The sequence below is a fragment of the Sus scrofa genome, chromosome 18 (genome assembly GCF_000003025.6).
Source record: "Sus scrofa isolate TJ Tabasco breed Duroc chromosome 18, Sscrofa11.1, whole genome shotgun sequence".
Classification (NCBI taxonomy): Eukaryota; Metazoa; Chordata; class Mammalia; order Artiodactyla; family Suidae; genus Sus; species Sus scrofa.
In genome coordinates, this window is record NC_010460.4 from 41,605,001 (window position 1) to 41,620,584 (window position 15,584).

Genomic DNA, 15,584 nt, shown 5'->3' on the forward strand with positions numbered 1-15,584 from the left:
CTCTATGACAGCTAGTGAGCTTCCTCTGCAAAGCTCCTAATATCAGTAAGCAGAATCTGAACAGCCCTAGAAACTGGCCCGAAACCCATCTTGGGAGAAACCCTCTGTCTCTTAGGTCCTCTCACACCTCCATCACCAGTGTCTTCTGAGACCTGAGACAACACCACAGCTACCTTCTCCTCCTGTGGCATCCACTACCCACTTAGCCTTAAGAAAACCAGAACCCTTGTCTTGGACAAACGCTAACTGACAAGGCACACTTTAACTGAAATACCAGGTCCAGAACTACACTTTGAACATGAAGTCCATATTTTAACAGTTTTCATTTTATTAAAAATTGAACGCACAAAAACCTGCCCAATTACCCATATTTTGGTTACCAATTAGTTATAGTTTAGTCAGTAGGTCTGGGATGAGATGAGAAAAATCTGCATGTTTAAGTTGCCCAAAACAAGTCTGAAGTAGCAAGTCCAAGGACAGCACCTCGGAATCGTTGTTTCTGATCAGTGTATCCTTTCTCCTGGTCGGTCTCTGACCAGTTTCGCTTCTTGACACTGTCCTTGTACACGCATACACACTCACCTTCTAGTCCTAAACATTTAGAAGATATATCGATTAGGCTGGAAGAGTTGTGTTGCTCTTCCCACCTTCATGCTGTGAAAACTTCTGCTAGAGACGATGTGAATGATGGCGGTGGTTTGATTTTTAATGATCAGAGGCAGAGCCTTGGGTATGGAGACAGTTTCAGTCTCCCTAGAATCTCAGACCTGCATTCTTCACTAAGACCAACTGAACTGTTTCTTATCTTATAAAAAGATGTCAGCACAACTTCAAAAGTGTACCCATTCTCATTTCAACTACATCCTTCTCACACAGGAATCTGTAGATAAGAGTATGATAAAAATAAGACGATGAGATGATGATAATCATTTATTATTGACCTGTGCCAAACCCCACACTAAAAGTTTTACAAGATTTTCTTACTTGGTGGCAGTTATTATTATCCCCATTTTACAGATCAGAAAACTGGATTCACAGATATTAAACAACTTGTCCCAGTCACACAAGTCATAATGGATAGAGCCAGAAGTCAGGCAAAACGAGGCCTATTTGACTTCCAAATCCATGTTATTAATAATTACATATATTCTCAGAGCTCAAACAGCTCTTACACATTTTCCAACTGGTTAGTTTAGGGAAAGGGAGCAGATTTTTTTCAGAGTCGTCAGAATCTTTCTCGGTTTTCAAATTATACTGAATAAAAGGGAAGCAGATTTAGCCCAGTTGTTCTGAGTCCAGCAAACTAAGAGAACTGGTTGTCATGTTGGCTGAAAGAATTTCTAAGCAGGTCCAAGAACCCTGGCTAAACACAGACGAGAGCTAAAGGTAGGCTTTTCTTTCATTTATATTCACGCAGAGACACCCAGGCTTGATATTTTTTGAACATTTCCAATGAGCCAGAAATGTACTAGAAAACACAAGCTCCCTGTACAGTTCGATTTAATGATTAGGATGAGTTACAGGTTAGTAAGCTACAAAATAAACTGGAGGTGATTCTTTCCTGTAAATTATCATATTATCTTCAGTGGATAATATGATAAATCTAGATGCTAAATGTGCATCATGAGATTAACTGACCCCAGATACTTCTATGCTCCAGTAGATGAACATTAAGATAGTGCTTCATGTTAGTAAGACCTTTAGTGATGCTTGTTACTATATTTTATCCCTTTGAGTTAGATTTGAGACACCTTGCATGCTCAACAAATATTTGGGAATTCATTGTTATCACAATAAATTCTGCTAGGTCAACTCAGTCTTTTAGAGTAAAGATCCAAATCTGGAGTTCCCGTCGTGGCTCAGCGGAAACGAATCCAACTAGGAACCATGAGGTTGCAGGTTCGATCCCTGGCCTCGCTCAGTGGGTAAAGGATCCGGCGTTGCCGTGAGCTGTGGTGTAGGTCACAGACGTGGCTCAGATCTGGCATTGCTGTGGCCCTGGTGCAGGCCAGCAGCTCTAGCTCTGATTTGGCCCCTAGCCTGGGAACCTCCATATGCTGCGAGTGTGGTCCTAAAAAGACAAAAGACAAAAAAAAAAAAAAAGATCCAAATCAAATGCTGTCTCTACTAGAAAGTGTACACCCCTATTTTACTCTCATTTTGCTTATGCTTGTTCCAGAGCCCTTACTACTTCGTGACTGCTATGTGACCACTGATTCTCAACTGGAACTGATTTTGACCTCGAGGAAACCTTGGAAAATGTCTGAAGACATTTTCAGTTCTCACAGTGGGCTGGAGGATGCTACTAGTATCTCGTGGGCAGCAGCCAAGGATACTGTTAAGCATGCTGTAATATACAGAGCATGCCACTAACAAAGAATTTTTTAGCCCTAAATATCAAGAGCACTGAGACTGAAAAACCTCTGTATTAGACAAAGGAGAGACACGAATCACTTAGGGCTTAGAGCCACAGGTGCTTAATTCCAGCTCGGGCTCCAGTATTTACTACCTGTGAGACAATGGGCAGGTCTCAGTTTCTCAATCTCGATATTCTCATCAGTAAAATGCAGATTCTTATTTTATAGATGCTCCCTTCACAGAAATATTGTAGGGTTCTCTGCAATGATGCATAAAAATGTCCTGTGAACTTTATACAATCACCACTAGGTGCACTGAGATTATATGTATAATGATAACTACAAGAATAATAATTGTGCAGGCAGTTTGGATATATAAGTCTAGAGCTCAGTAATAAAATCTAGGCTGGATTTCAAAACTAACTAGAATCTTACTCATTTTAATTTCATCTCAATGAGTATTTATTGAGCAGCATCTCTGGGCTGGCATTTTTCTAGGTACTGTGGATATAAAAATGAGATATTCTCCCTGAATTAGGGGCTCTTTTTTTAGGATGGCTATAGAGTCATAAACTAAAATTATAACACCATGTACAATAACCTAAGATAACAGAAGATAGGTGAATAAAGTTTTTTTTTAGAAGCAGAACAATTCAAGATATATTTTAAAAGTTTATGGGCTGTATTATTACTAGTAACAAAAAAACTTCCTTTACTACCTCACTTTAGTGATCCCCATGGGGGAAAATACACATTCTTATGGCTTAGATTACCCACTCTACAGAATAGATGGAAGTCAATAAGGAACTGAAATTGCTTTTTAACAATGAATAGTTAAATCTGACCACATAGAAAAGTAACAAAATGGAGGCAGCTTTCTAGTCTTTAATCCTAAAAATGTGACCACCAGCCATGACTCAAAGTAGCTGCCTATGCTGTGAACTGCTGTAATTGGGGTATAAAATGCTCTCAGAATGGAAATGAATGGTATTTGGGGGGAAATTTTTAGAACACTCTGGGCGGCTAGACAATATTCCCAGTTACTTTGCTCATAAGAAGTAAATAACTGGGCAATGAAGGCCATATAAGGAGTTCCCGTTGTGGCTCAGCAGGTTAAGAACCTGACATAATGTCTGTGAGGATACAGGTTTCATCCCTGTCCTTGCTCAGTGGGTTAAGGATCCAGCATTGCCATAAGCTGTGGCTCAGATCTGGTGTTGCCGTGGCTGTGGGATAGGCCTGTATCTGTAGCTGTGCCAGGCAGGGGATCGAACCTGCGTCCCAGCACTCCCAAGATGCTACCAATCCCATTGCACCACAGCGGGAGCTCCAAAATCTTAAACATTAAAAAAATTACATGGTGGAGTTCCTGTCATGGTGCAGTGGTTAACAAATCTGACTAGGAACCATGAGGTTGCGGGTTCGATCCCTGCCCTTGCTCAGTGGGTTAACGATCTGGCGTTGCCGTGAGCTGTGGTGTAGGTCGCAGACGCGGCTCGGATCCCGTGTTGCTGTGGCTCTGGTGTAGGCCGGTGGCTACAGCTCCGATTAGACCCCTAGCCTGGGAAACTCCATATGCCGCGGGATCGGCCCAACAAATGGCAAAAAGACAAAAAATAAATAAATAAATAAATAAATTACATGGTTATGTTACACACACACAATGATGTGGTATGTCAAAGAGATACAAAAGCCAGCTGAAAAAATGTGTAGTGGCCAAAGCTGGTATAATGTGAGCACACAATAAGTAAAGCAGTATGGGATTATAATCCAAAAATAAAATAAATATTTTATATTTACTTAAAATATCTATGAATCCAAACTGATATACATAAATGATTGAATAAATAAACAATTGTGGGAGAATATATAAATCTCCTGTGCAGAAGCATTCCAAATAATTAATGTAGCTACTCCACCTCCTGACTTCTGCATAGTGAATTTCTTCCGAAGAATAAAGCATGAAAGGTCGGAGGGAGTGACTTGACAGTGGAGAAAACCGACAAATACCACCTGGACCAGGGGGTCAACAACCACGTCATGTGCATAGTTTGCACCCATGATATGACATGAGGAGAATGCCAACTTACCTCTGTGACCTTCCTAACCTCACACCCTTAATGCCAGTCTTTATAAGAAAAACACCAGACAAATCCCAACTGAGGGACACTCTACAAAATACTTGATCAATATTTTAAAATGTCAAGGTTATCAAAAACAAGGAAAGTCTGAGAAACTATGACAGCTAAGAGGAGCCTGGAGTTCCCACTGTGGCACAGTGGGTTGAGGATATAACTGCAGCAGCTCGGGTAGCTGTGGAAGTGTGGGTTTGATCCCAGGCCCAGCTCAGTGGTTAAAGGATCCAACATTGGCACAGCTGTGGTGTAGGTTGCAGCTGTGGCTCGGATTCAATCCCTGGCCCAGAAACTTCCATATGCTCCCGGTGTGGCTGAAACAGAAAAAAAAGAAGCCTAAGAAGATATGAAAGCCAAATGTAATGTGCTATCTTGGATGGGATCAGGGAACAGAAAAAGAAAAGTAGATAAAAATGAAAGAAACAAACTATGGACTGTATAACGGTGTATCAATATTAGTTCATTAACTGTAATAAATGTACCATACTAATGTACAGTGTTAATAATAGAGAAAAGTGTATACGGGGAACTCCCTGTACTATCTTTGCAATTTTTCTTTACATCTTAAAATATTCAAAAATTTTAAAATTATTTATTTGGCAGTTGGACTAGATGGTATTGAGCATATTCATTCTAACTCTGATATTTTAGTGATTTTAAAATAACATATTTGTGATTGCTAAGTGACAAATAGCAGCATAATACATATATATGTCCATTAATACTATACATTTATTGAGATGAGAAATACATACATGTACGCATAACTGTGTGTATTATATCTATGTAAAAGTAATATTACTATACATAAGTTATGCAACAACGCTAGGAGTAGTTACTTCTGGATAATATGGTTATGGACAATTTTTATTTTCCTAATTTTATAGACAGTATTTTAAAAACAATAGACAAAGGCCACAGTTATTTTTATAAAAACAAGTCGATAAAAATCAATGAGTATCCATGATAAGTGGTGCCTGTCTGGGCTATGCACCTCTCCTTCAAGCCTAACCAACTGCCCATGTTTACTTCTATCATTGTATTTACCAAAAAAATTATACATTTATGTATTTGTCTGTCTTTCGTCCTAGGTAAAATTCTTAGAGATACTAAAAAAAAAAAAAATCTGTCACTTCTGCACCACTACTCTCTAGTACAGAGCTTGTGCATTTGGGGGCACAGGCAGAGGGCAATGCAGTGTGAAATCTTGGGCAAGTAACTGATCCAGTTTTCTCATACATAAAATGAGAAATCTGGGCTACTTCCATCTCTTGGGTTCCTTCCAGATCTAAGATTCAAGATTCTCTACCCGTCTCAATGAATTAGGCATAATTTCATAAAATAAGAACTCCAGGGAAATTATGTGACTTGCCCAACTTCTTCATTTGCATCTTCTGGAAGATGATGGAAGACTGAGATTCAGAAAATGTCTGCTCAGTGGGAATTGATTCAGAAAGCATTTTTCTGTAGGTTTTAAATAATGTATTATTTGCAGTTAAATCTGTCCTTGAACGTTTACAAAGGTTTGCACAAATCAGAGTGTTAAAATATGGAAGGGATTAAATACAAGGATAACTATTTTATTAAGATCTTACAGAAATTATTCCTTGTCTTGTATCTTTTTTTTTTTTTTTTTTTTTTTTTTTTTTAGGGCTGCACTCACGGCTTACGGAGGTTCTCAGGCTAAGGGTCAAATCGGAGCTATAGCTGCTGGCCTGCACCACAGCCCCAGCAATGCCATATCCAAGTTGCATCTGCAACCTACACCACAGCCCACAGCAATGCTGGATCCTTTACCCACAGAGCAAGGCCAGGGATCAAACCTGGGTCCTCATGGATGCTAGTCGGGTTCGTTAACCACTGAGCCACAACGGAAACTCTAAGACTGTGTAATGAAGTGAGTATAGTGCTATATGTGTGTTATCCTAATTATACTGCTTTTTCCTTAGGTCTGAGATAAAGGAAGAATGACGAGAAAGGACAAGCCACCATCTACACATCTTGAGGCCATGCTCTGAGACCCTTCCAACATCAGTCTTTCTGCTATCTCTTCCTTTATCCTACCCCTTATCCTCTACTGATACTGATCTAATGTCTATATCACCTAGAAGAGCCTATTAGGTTGTTTCAGTTTCCTTTTGAGCTGCAACAAATTACACATTTAATAGCTAAAAACAATACAAATTATATTATTTCATAGATCTAGAGGCCAGAAATCCAAACTGGGTCTCGCTGGGCTAAAATCAAGGTGTTAGCAAGGCTGCATTCCTTTCTGAGGGCGCTGGGGAAAAATCCATTTCCTTCCTTGTCTAGCTTCTGGAGGCTGCCCACAGTCTGCAGCTCCCAGCCCCTTCCTCCATCTTTAATACTGGCAGGATGGCATCTTCAAATCTCTTTGACATCACATCTCCTTTTCTGACTCTGACTCTCCTGCCTCTCTCCAATAAGGACCCTTATGATCACATTGAGCCCACCAGGCAAAGCAGGATAATCTCCCATCGCAAGGTCCTTAATTTATTCACATATACAAAGTCCCTTTTGAGATGTAAGGCAACATATTGTCATCTTTGGTATGGGGGCCATTTTTCTCTCTACCTGTCTTTTCTCTCTTTCTGTCTTTCATTATCCAACAGTGTGGACGCCTCTATTTTCATGGCAGTCTCTGAGCTGGGCATCTTCAGAACCAGTCACATCTTGTCCCAGAGAAGTCACTACTTTGTCAGTTCTATTAAGATGACCTTTTTAGAAAGTGTAAATGGATATGTGAGGCTCTAAGTAGACCATGTAATACTTTTCTATTCAGACAAAAATTTGTTTTTTTTCCTTAAGAGTATACCTTTGATGAGACAAGAGTCAGATTTAAATCTGGGCTCCATCATCCAGTATCTGTGTTACTTAGAATAAACTGCTTTCTTTTCTGAGTCTGCCATGCCTGATTCAGCCACATTTTCTACCACCTTTTACTAGAATCCACCATCCCTAAGATCTTCTTTTATGTGAGATTTGGAGGATGTCCAGGGTGTTTTCAAATTATATAGACTTAGCAAATAAATAAGTAGAAAATATATAATATATCATTTGGGTGGGCTTTTTACTTGTAAAATCTAAGGTTTGATATATTAATTCTCTTCTCTGAAAATATTCTCCATATTTATTTTCTAGAATCTATAAATACATACTAAAAAAAAAAAAACCTTGAAAAGTTACCTAAATGTCCAACAAGACACCCAGGTGATGAACTATAAAAGTTATATTTATAAAAAGAGTTTTACTATTAGTCTCTGGTCCCTCCCTCTCCTTGCTCAATCCTTGTGTCTCTGTGGTTCTCTGAAACGTGTCCAGGTTGTTCTGCATCCCCAATGGTTCTGGGAGTCCAGCTCTCTTTTCCTTTTTAAAAAATTAAACTAGGTTCCCCAAAGTACTCTCTTTCTTTCCCCAGTGCTCCTCTTTATGAAAATTATATTAAATTTGCTGAAATTCAATGTTTAACTAGAAACCTAGTATCTTATTAACAACATAACTTATTCAGGATGACTCAAAACATACAGACTATTCCTTTTAACATAGTATCACTGGCATCTTTTAACATGAAAGAGAAAAATCGCTAGTTCACCTATAAAAGAGCTGCACACTTTGACCACATTTGGGGATCTGTGCCCTGATTCCTTCATTATCGTTTCTCATTCTCTCATTCACATTCCCTCTTTCAGTCATTCTTTCTTTACGAAATGTATTAATCTGGCTCATCACAAACATTTTAAACAATATCATATTAAACAATACAATGTACAGAGAATGAAGTGAGAAATTTTTCCCACCTTCGTAATCTTGTGAAGTAATTATTATAAAAAGTGCTGCCAATCATTGTCCTTCAGGATTTTTCACTTATGAATGCCTGCTGGACATCAGGCCATGTCCACACATACAGATCTGATTTTTTCCTTTTTTTTGCCATTTCCTGGGCCGCTCCCACAGCATACGGAGGTTCGTTCCCAGGATCGGGGTCAAATTGGAGCTGTAGCCACCGGCCTACGCCAGAGCCACAGCAACGAGGGATCCGAGCCGCATCTGTGACCTATACCACAGCTTATGGCAATGCCGGATCCTTAACCCACTGAGCAAGGCCAGGGATCGAACCCTCAACCTCATGGTTCCTAGTCAGATTTGTTAACCACTGTGCCACAACGGGAACTCCAGATCCGCCTTATTTTTAGTGGACACATAGCAGTCCATTGAATGGATATAACATTTGTTTCTTTCCAGTGTTCTCCTTATTGCTGCTGCAGAAAGCAGAGCGTTTCCCTCACTGCATTTATCACTCCACATATTTTTCAGTGGAGAAGTACCGAAAAGGAATGAAAAAGCAGTTCTACAATGTACAATATCCTTAAAAAAATATTTTCCCCCAAATTCTTCAGTTCTTGATCTCTTGCTCTTGTTTGGAGGAGGTTGTGAAGAGTGGTCTGGCAAAGTTATTATTTATCAGACATGAATAGACAATTACTAGAGCCCAAGACCCTCTCTCCTGAAAGTTCCTGAGTGATGGTGATTCCAATGGGCCAGTCTTATGTCAGAACGAGGAGAAGTGAGAGAGTCTTGTTCTGATTTAGGAAACCTATCAGTTAAAAATACAATTACTTTTATTCTATAGGGGTCCATACAGACACATGCACATATATGTGTATATATGTATATGCACATATATATAAATCAATTGCATTTACATATGCTGATATATAAATACATATGAAAATGTTCTATTTTCTGATTGGAATATTTAATTTCATTAGTATTTAGTATGTTTCATTAATTAACAACTTATATTTGTTAATGATGAGGTACCAAAATACCATTCTGATTATGACATTCTGAATATTGTTCTGAATGACACCTTCACACAAAAATATCACCGTCTGGAAACCAGAAATGGAGCATCATACTTACAAGCAGTTCTTACCGCATGGACTTTCTTTCTCTCTCCCTCTGTCCCTTTCTCTCCTTTCTCCTTCTCTAGAATTAGCTAGCTCTGATGACCACACATCTCTTTGTCAATTCTCCGCTACAATTCTAGATTATTATTATTTTGATCTGCTCCTATCCACAGGACTCGGAATTAATTCCCCTTCTTCTGTTCCTTCTTTAGTGAATTCTTCAACCCCTTCATCACCAATGGCATTTAACATGGTTCTGTTTGTTTCTAACAACTGCAGACTCCTCAATTTCACCTGCCTTCAACCCAAGCTTTTTAGCATGGTTTCAGTCAAGAGATTCTTACAATTAGGAAGAGGGGGGAAAGGAAGCCAGTTTCCTGTTCTCTTCTTCCAGTGATCAGGGAGAGCATTTACGTGGCTAAGGCACAAAGAAAAGTCTTAATAAACAGTCTTACCTCCTGCAGTTGGACTAGAGCTCAGGAAACAAGCAAAGTTCATCCCCTAGATAAGCTGATCATCATAGCCCCTTCCACGGCTCCATCCACCTGCAACAAAAGCTCCTGAGCCATCTGAAAGTCCTGTACCTGGACAGTTCCCTGTAGGAAACAGTGTGGTATTTGCCTAATCTTGAATAACATTTTCATAATCCACGCCCAGTTGTCCTAAGGGGGAAAACAAACAAACAAACCTGTTTTCCTGATCTTTTCGTATAAGGAAACATTCGAAAGAGATAGCGGGGCTCCTTTAGATAAATGAACCAGCCTAGAGGAGACTTCCCGCATTCCTGGGCCCCACAAGATTTTTGGAGGTCTACTTTGTGCTAGATCATGGGCTGGGAAAATGCAAAGATGAACAAATCACTCCCCTCTTCCTCAAGGGGTCTGCAGCCTTTCAAGGGCCACAAGCAGTTAACACTCATGGAGGAATACTGAAGACACAGAGGGAGGGAGGACATAGGCTCTAAAGGGAATTTGGGAAGGCTTCACCAAGGGAAAATGATTGTGACAAGTTTTGAAGCATGAATAGGAGTTTTCCTGATGAATGGGGATTGTGCTAGGCTTGGAACAGTGAGTGGGGAGGATGCATATACAAAGACACAAAAATATTGACTAGGATGATACAGTTGGAGAAGTGAAAATTATCTGTAGGACTGAAACACAGAGTATGTGATAGCAAAGTAAGGCTGAAGAGGAAGAAGAAAACTTAGAAAACAGTAAGTGTGAACTTGGTTGCTTAAAATCATTCTATACTTTAATGTCTGAACTTAACATATTATTTATAATTGTAAGGGAGAAGCACTGAAGGGAAGAATTCAATATATCTTGATTTACTCTGTATGCTTAGAAAATGGGCGGTCTGGTTGGGCAAATGACCTAGCTTAAATTAGGGCACTGAATACCAACTTCTAAATAATTAGAATAAAGTATATTAAATATTAAAGCTGTCATTAGCACATGGAGGTATTCCTTTGACACTTCTGAAGGATCTTAAAGGCTTTAGGAAGGGTCAGGACTGTAATCAGCAAGAATACCACTCTGTACCAGGTCCAAGGTGATTGCCCACAAGGTCTGCTGGGGAGGAGGTGAGCTTAGTTTCTGCTATTTAAAAAATCACTTGCATTTAGAGTATTTTTACACTTCCATGTGCTGTGAAGCCTCCTGACAGATTGAAGTTGAGCCAGGGTAATAAATGAAGCACTGCACTAATAATGTTAATACAAACAAATAATCAGAATAAACCACATTTCCCCACGTGATCTAACAAACATATGGTCTTGTGGTTGAAACTTGGCATGTTAATTGTCATAAGAACCCTGAAAGGAAGGTGGAATGAATTGGTAATTTTATCTCTAGGTCAGACCTCTGTCCTTGATATTTCCCTGTTCCCACAGACTGGCAAACCCTTGAAATAGCAAGTACTTTCTATTGTTAACATTTCCTCCCTGTGAAATCGCATTAATGGTTGTAATTTGCTCCACTAGTATTAGCTTTACCACTTCATTAAATGCTCTCATATGCATTATTTTACTTTGTGTCCAAAGACATGTTGGATCCTAAGGCAGGGAAGTTTTATTTTTATTGTTTTTTTTTTTTTCCCTCCTACATTTAACATGTAAGAAGCTAAGACTCAGAAAGGCGACTTGTAGTTCCTGTCGTGGCGCAGTGGTTAACGAATCCGACTAAGAACCATGAGGTTTCGGGTTCGATCCCTGGCCGCTCTCAGTGGGTTAAGGATCTGGCATTGCCGTGAGCTGTGGTGTAGGTCGCAGACAGGGCTCGGATCCCACGTTGCCGTGGCTCTGGTGTAGGCCGGCAGCTGCAGCTCCGATTCGACCCCTAGCCTGGAAAACTCCACATGCCGTGGGAGCGTCCCAAGAAATGGCAAAAAAGACAAAAAAAAAAAAAAAAAAAAAAAAAAAGAAAGGTGACTTGTTTTGTCCAAGGTCACATGACCTGAACCACACTCCGTGCTACTATCTCCAGGTCTGAACGCCCTTTTGCAACATCATACTGCCTTGAGGACATTTCCTTAAAAGGGAGGTGTCCACAGTGAGTAACTGTTTGTTTGGTCTCCAGGAACTCCTGACCATTTTCTGCAGCTCCCAAGTAATTTTGATGGCACAGTGTCCATCTTCCCTGTCCTCCTCCAGTGTCCTGACCAGGACATCACCTAATAAAAACTGGCCTGTTTCCTTGGTTTTGACCTCTTTTGTACTCACCCGGCTTTCCCAGGTTCTGTCTCCTGCCTCGGCTCAGACTCTCCCTCTCTGTCTCTCATCTTAGTTTTCTATCTTTTTGAATATTTGACTCTCCTCAATTTATTTCTTTTATGAATACTGCTCTTTTTATTGTGGCTATGAGGACTATGGACTGCAGATGATGAAACATGTAATGTCTCAATCTTCCGTTTGGTCCAGCTTCATGCTCAACAGCTCAGGCTTCCAGTTACCTGTCAGGGAGGATGAGTAAGTGAGGGTATAAGGATCCCACATCTGAATCAAGATAGACATTCTGGCATAGGTCGGTCCAAAAGATTACTTACTCTTTGTAGCCTGGGTAGATGGCATAAGAACATTAATTTGGCCAAGAGGAAACCAAGGTCACATCTAGGAATATAATGCAGAACCTCAAGTCTAAGGATCAAAGAGTTTTCAAGACTTAGGTTCTGAGGAATGGGAGGGTCCTATGGCAGAGGCGAGATTTGCTACTACAAGACCCAAGTGTGTTGGACAGGAGATATTTAAGCAATAAAGATTAACTTGTTTGGGGCTTTGGGCTTAGTTATAGGATGCAGGCATAAATACAGAGGGACAAAGTCTTAATACAATACATAGATCCATGGATTGCCATCAGCAACATCAAGACAGCAAGCAGAAAAACTAAAGAAAGTGCACGCACGAGAAGGTGTCAGGCAGGGAAAGGAGGATGGCAGAGAGTCCCGGAGTCTGCTTTAACAACCCAGAGTTCCACAGTGCTCCAGTCACTTTCCAGCACCATCCATCTCTAACGCCAGACATAAACAGAACCTTCCTGCTACACGGAGCTAGTCAAATCTCCCCAGATCCCCTGCTTTATCTTGCCCGCAAGACTTTGCATATGAACTTTCCCTACTGTCTGACACATTCCTCGTTGGTCCACTGGAAAGACACCCAAGCATTTGTCAGGGCTTGGCTTACAAATGATCTCCTTTATAAATTCTCCTTGTTGACTTAGTTACCAATTTATTTAAGCACTGTCTATGTTCCCAACGTTGTTCTAATGAAAACCTGAGTCACATTAACCCTATGGTATAGGTGCTACTATTATTACCATTTTGCAAATGAAAACCTAACATGTGGAAAGGTTAAAGAATACATTCTCTCAAAGGGAGAATTAAGATTCAAACCCTGGTGGTAGAAGGTCCAGAGCCTGTACTATTAACTACTATTGATAAGCCATTATGGCACTTTGCACATATTTCTATAATATCACTTACCTATGTGGCTTTCTTACCCACTAAACTTGGAGATTCTGTACAACAGATCTAATTAGGAGTTCCCATCGTGGTGCAGTGGTTAACGAATTGGACTAGGAACGATGAGGTTGCGGGTTCAATCCCTGGCCTTGCTCAGTGAGTTAAGGATCCGGCGTTGCTGTGAACTGTGGTGTAGGTCACAGACGTGGCTCGGATCCCATGTAGCTGTGGCTCTGGCGTAGGCCGGTGGCTACAGCTCCAATTAGACCCCTAACCTGGGAATCTCCATATGCCGCAGGAAGCGGCCCTAGAAAAAGGCAAAAAGACAAACAAAACCAACCAAACAAAAAACAGATAATTATCTTGTTCACAGCCTTGCATCTGTTAACTCCAGAAAATATATCCCAATATTTCCTTTTTTTTTTTTTTTTCTTTTTAGGGCTGCACCCACGGCATATGGAAGTTCCCAGGCTAGGGGTTGAATTGGAGCTACAGCTGCCTGCCTATGCCATAGCCACAGCAATGCCAGGTCTGAGCCACGTCTGCAGCTTACACCACAGCTCACGGCAACGCTGGATCCTTAACCCACTGAGAGAGGCCAGGGATCAAACCTGCATCCTCATGGATCCTCGTGGGATTGTTAATCGCTGAGCCATGAAAGGAACTTCCCTATATTTCTGATCTCAATTAATAATATAACTGCTCACTCAAAATCTAAGCCAGAAACATGGGAATTAAGACTTTTATACTTTCTTCCTCATTTTCATCACAATCAAGCCCTGTCATTTTTTCTTCCTAATTCCCTCTCAAATTTATCCTTTCCTCTCTATCTCCACCACAACCTATTTATGCCTGAGCATTTCTGAGTTCTATTAGCCACCTTGTTTGCAGTGCCCCAATTTTCTCCCCCAAACATTATACTCATGTGGATGTTTTCTTGGCACAAACCACCCCTTACTTCTTTGTCTATATAGTCCTACTCATCACATAAGGCTCAACTCAATCACTTTATTCCACTTGTCCATTCCACCATCGATAGAACCTCAACTGAGCTCCAATGTTACACAAATACCCATAATTAAATTATATGCACTCTTGTTCATGTCTTTCCTAACTAGCAGGAACAAAACCACTAGGGTGTTTTGAATGATCCCTGCTCCCTGGGGTGTCTTTTAAACTCAAGGGGGTCACCTCCAAAATTTAGAGATCTCATTGAGTCTCAAAAGTGAAGGTCATGCTATGGCTGAGAATCTTGTGCTGTCTTCTGTGCTCTTTTGGGTGGAAATGTAGGGCGGGTATGAGTACATTAACATCGAAGGCCCACTTTACTGTGACAAAGGGAATTTTATGCCATAGCAGAACTGAATGATCTAGCTGCTTTTCCGTTTGTTTTTTCCTTATGGCATCACAATTCCTATTCATCTCCACAGGCCAATCAGGCCATGACCTACCCGAGAGGGTTTATGCATTCCTAACTTCACCTACTTCTGACACATTGCTCTCCAGAAGGGTGCTTTGTTGTCCATATTCCCACCAGAGGTTCAGGAGAGATCCCATTGGCCATGTACTTGCTACCTCTGGGTGTCATCTGATTTTCATCAAGATGGGTATTAAATAGTGTGTCTATATTGTTTAAATTTTCATTTCTCTTATCACACTTCCGCTAACAAGATGGAGAATCTCTTCACATACTCGTTATCCTTCCCCGTTTTTCTTTCCTTGAATGGTAGAGTCATAACCTTTGCCTATTTTCTATTGTGTTTAATTCTTTATTTCTGGTTGATTCATTAGAGTCCCTTGTATTTTCTAGATTAATCCCTTGTTGGTTTTAGAAGTTGCAAATATGTTCTCCTAATCTGCCACCCATATGTTAACATAATCTACAGAGCAGTTCACTGAACAGAGGTCTTTAATTTTGATGTTGTCAAATCCAATTTTTGCCTTATGGTTTGTGAATTGGGGTTCTTATTTAAGAAGCACTCCCCCACCTAATGATTAAAAAAGTTACGATGTTTTCTCCAATTCATTTTATGGTTTTACTTTTATATATAGGTATTTTATACGTCCGGAGTTCACTCATATATGGTATAAAGTGTGGATCTAAACTTATTTTTTATGCATCCTGTGAACTGGTTTTCTGAATACCATCTACTAAACAGTCCTCAGTCATTTTGCCTCCCCTTACTCCAATTTTGGTGCCATTTCCT

The 15,584-nt window shown here is 40.2% G+C and overlaps 1 protein-coding gene across 6 annotated transcripts in view; it reads right to left on the minus strand.

The window, feature by feature from the left end:
- Window positions 1-15,584, minus strand: part of CCDC129 (coiled-coil domain containing 129) — a 276,989-nt gene that overhangs the window by 113,161 nt on the left and 148,244 nt on the right. The window contains exon 1 of one of the 6 annotated variants that reach the window (XM_021079203.1): window positions 9,879-9,994. The exons of 4 other annotated variants lie outside the window; for them this stretch is intronic. The gene's annotated coding sequence lies outside the window, so the exon portion shown is untranslated. Of the gene's footprint in view, window positions 1-9,878; window positions 10,027-15,584 lie in introns of those variants that run through there. One more of the 6 variants, XM_013985733.2, reaches the window with a different exon arrangement.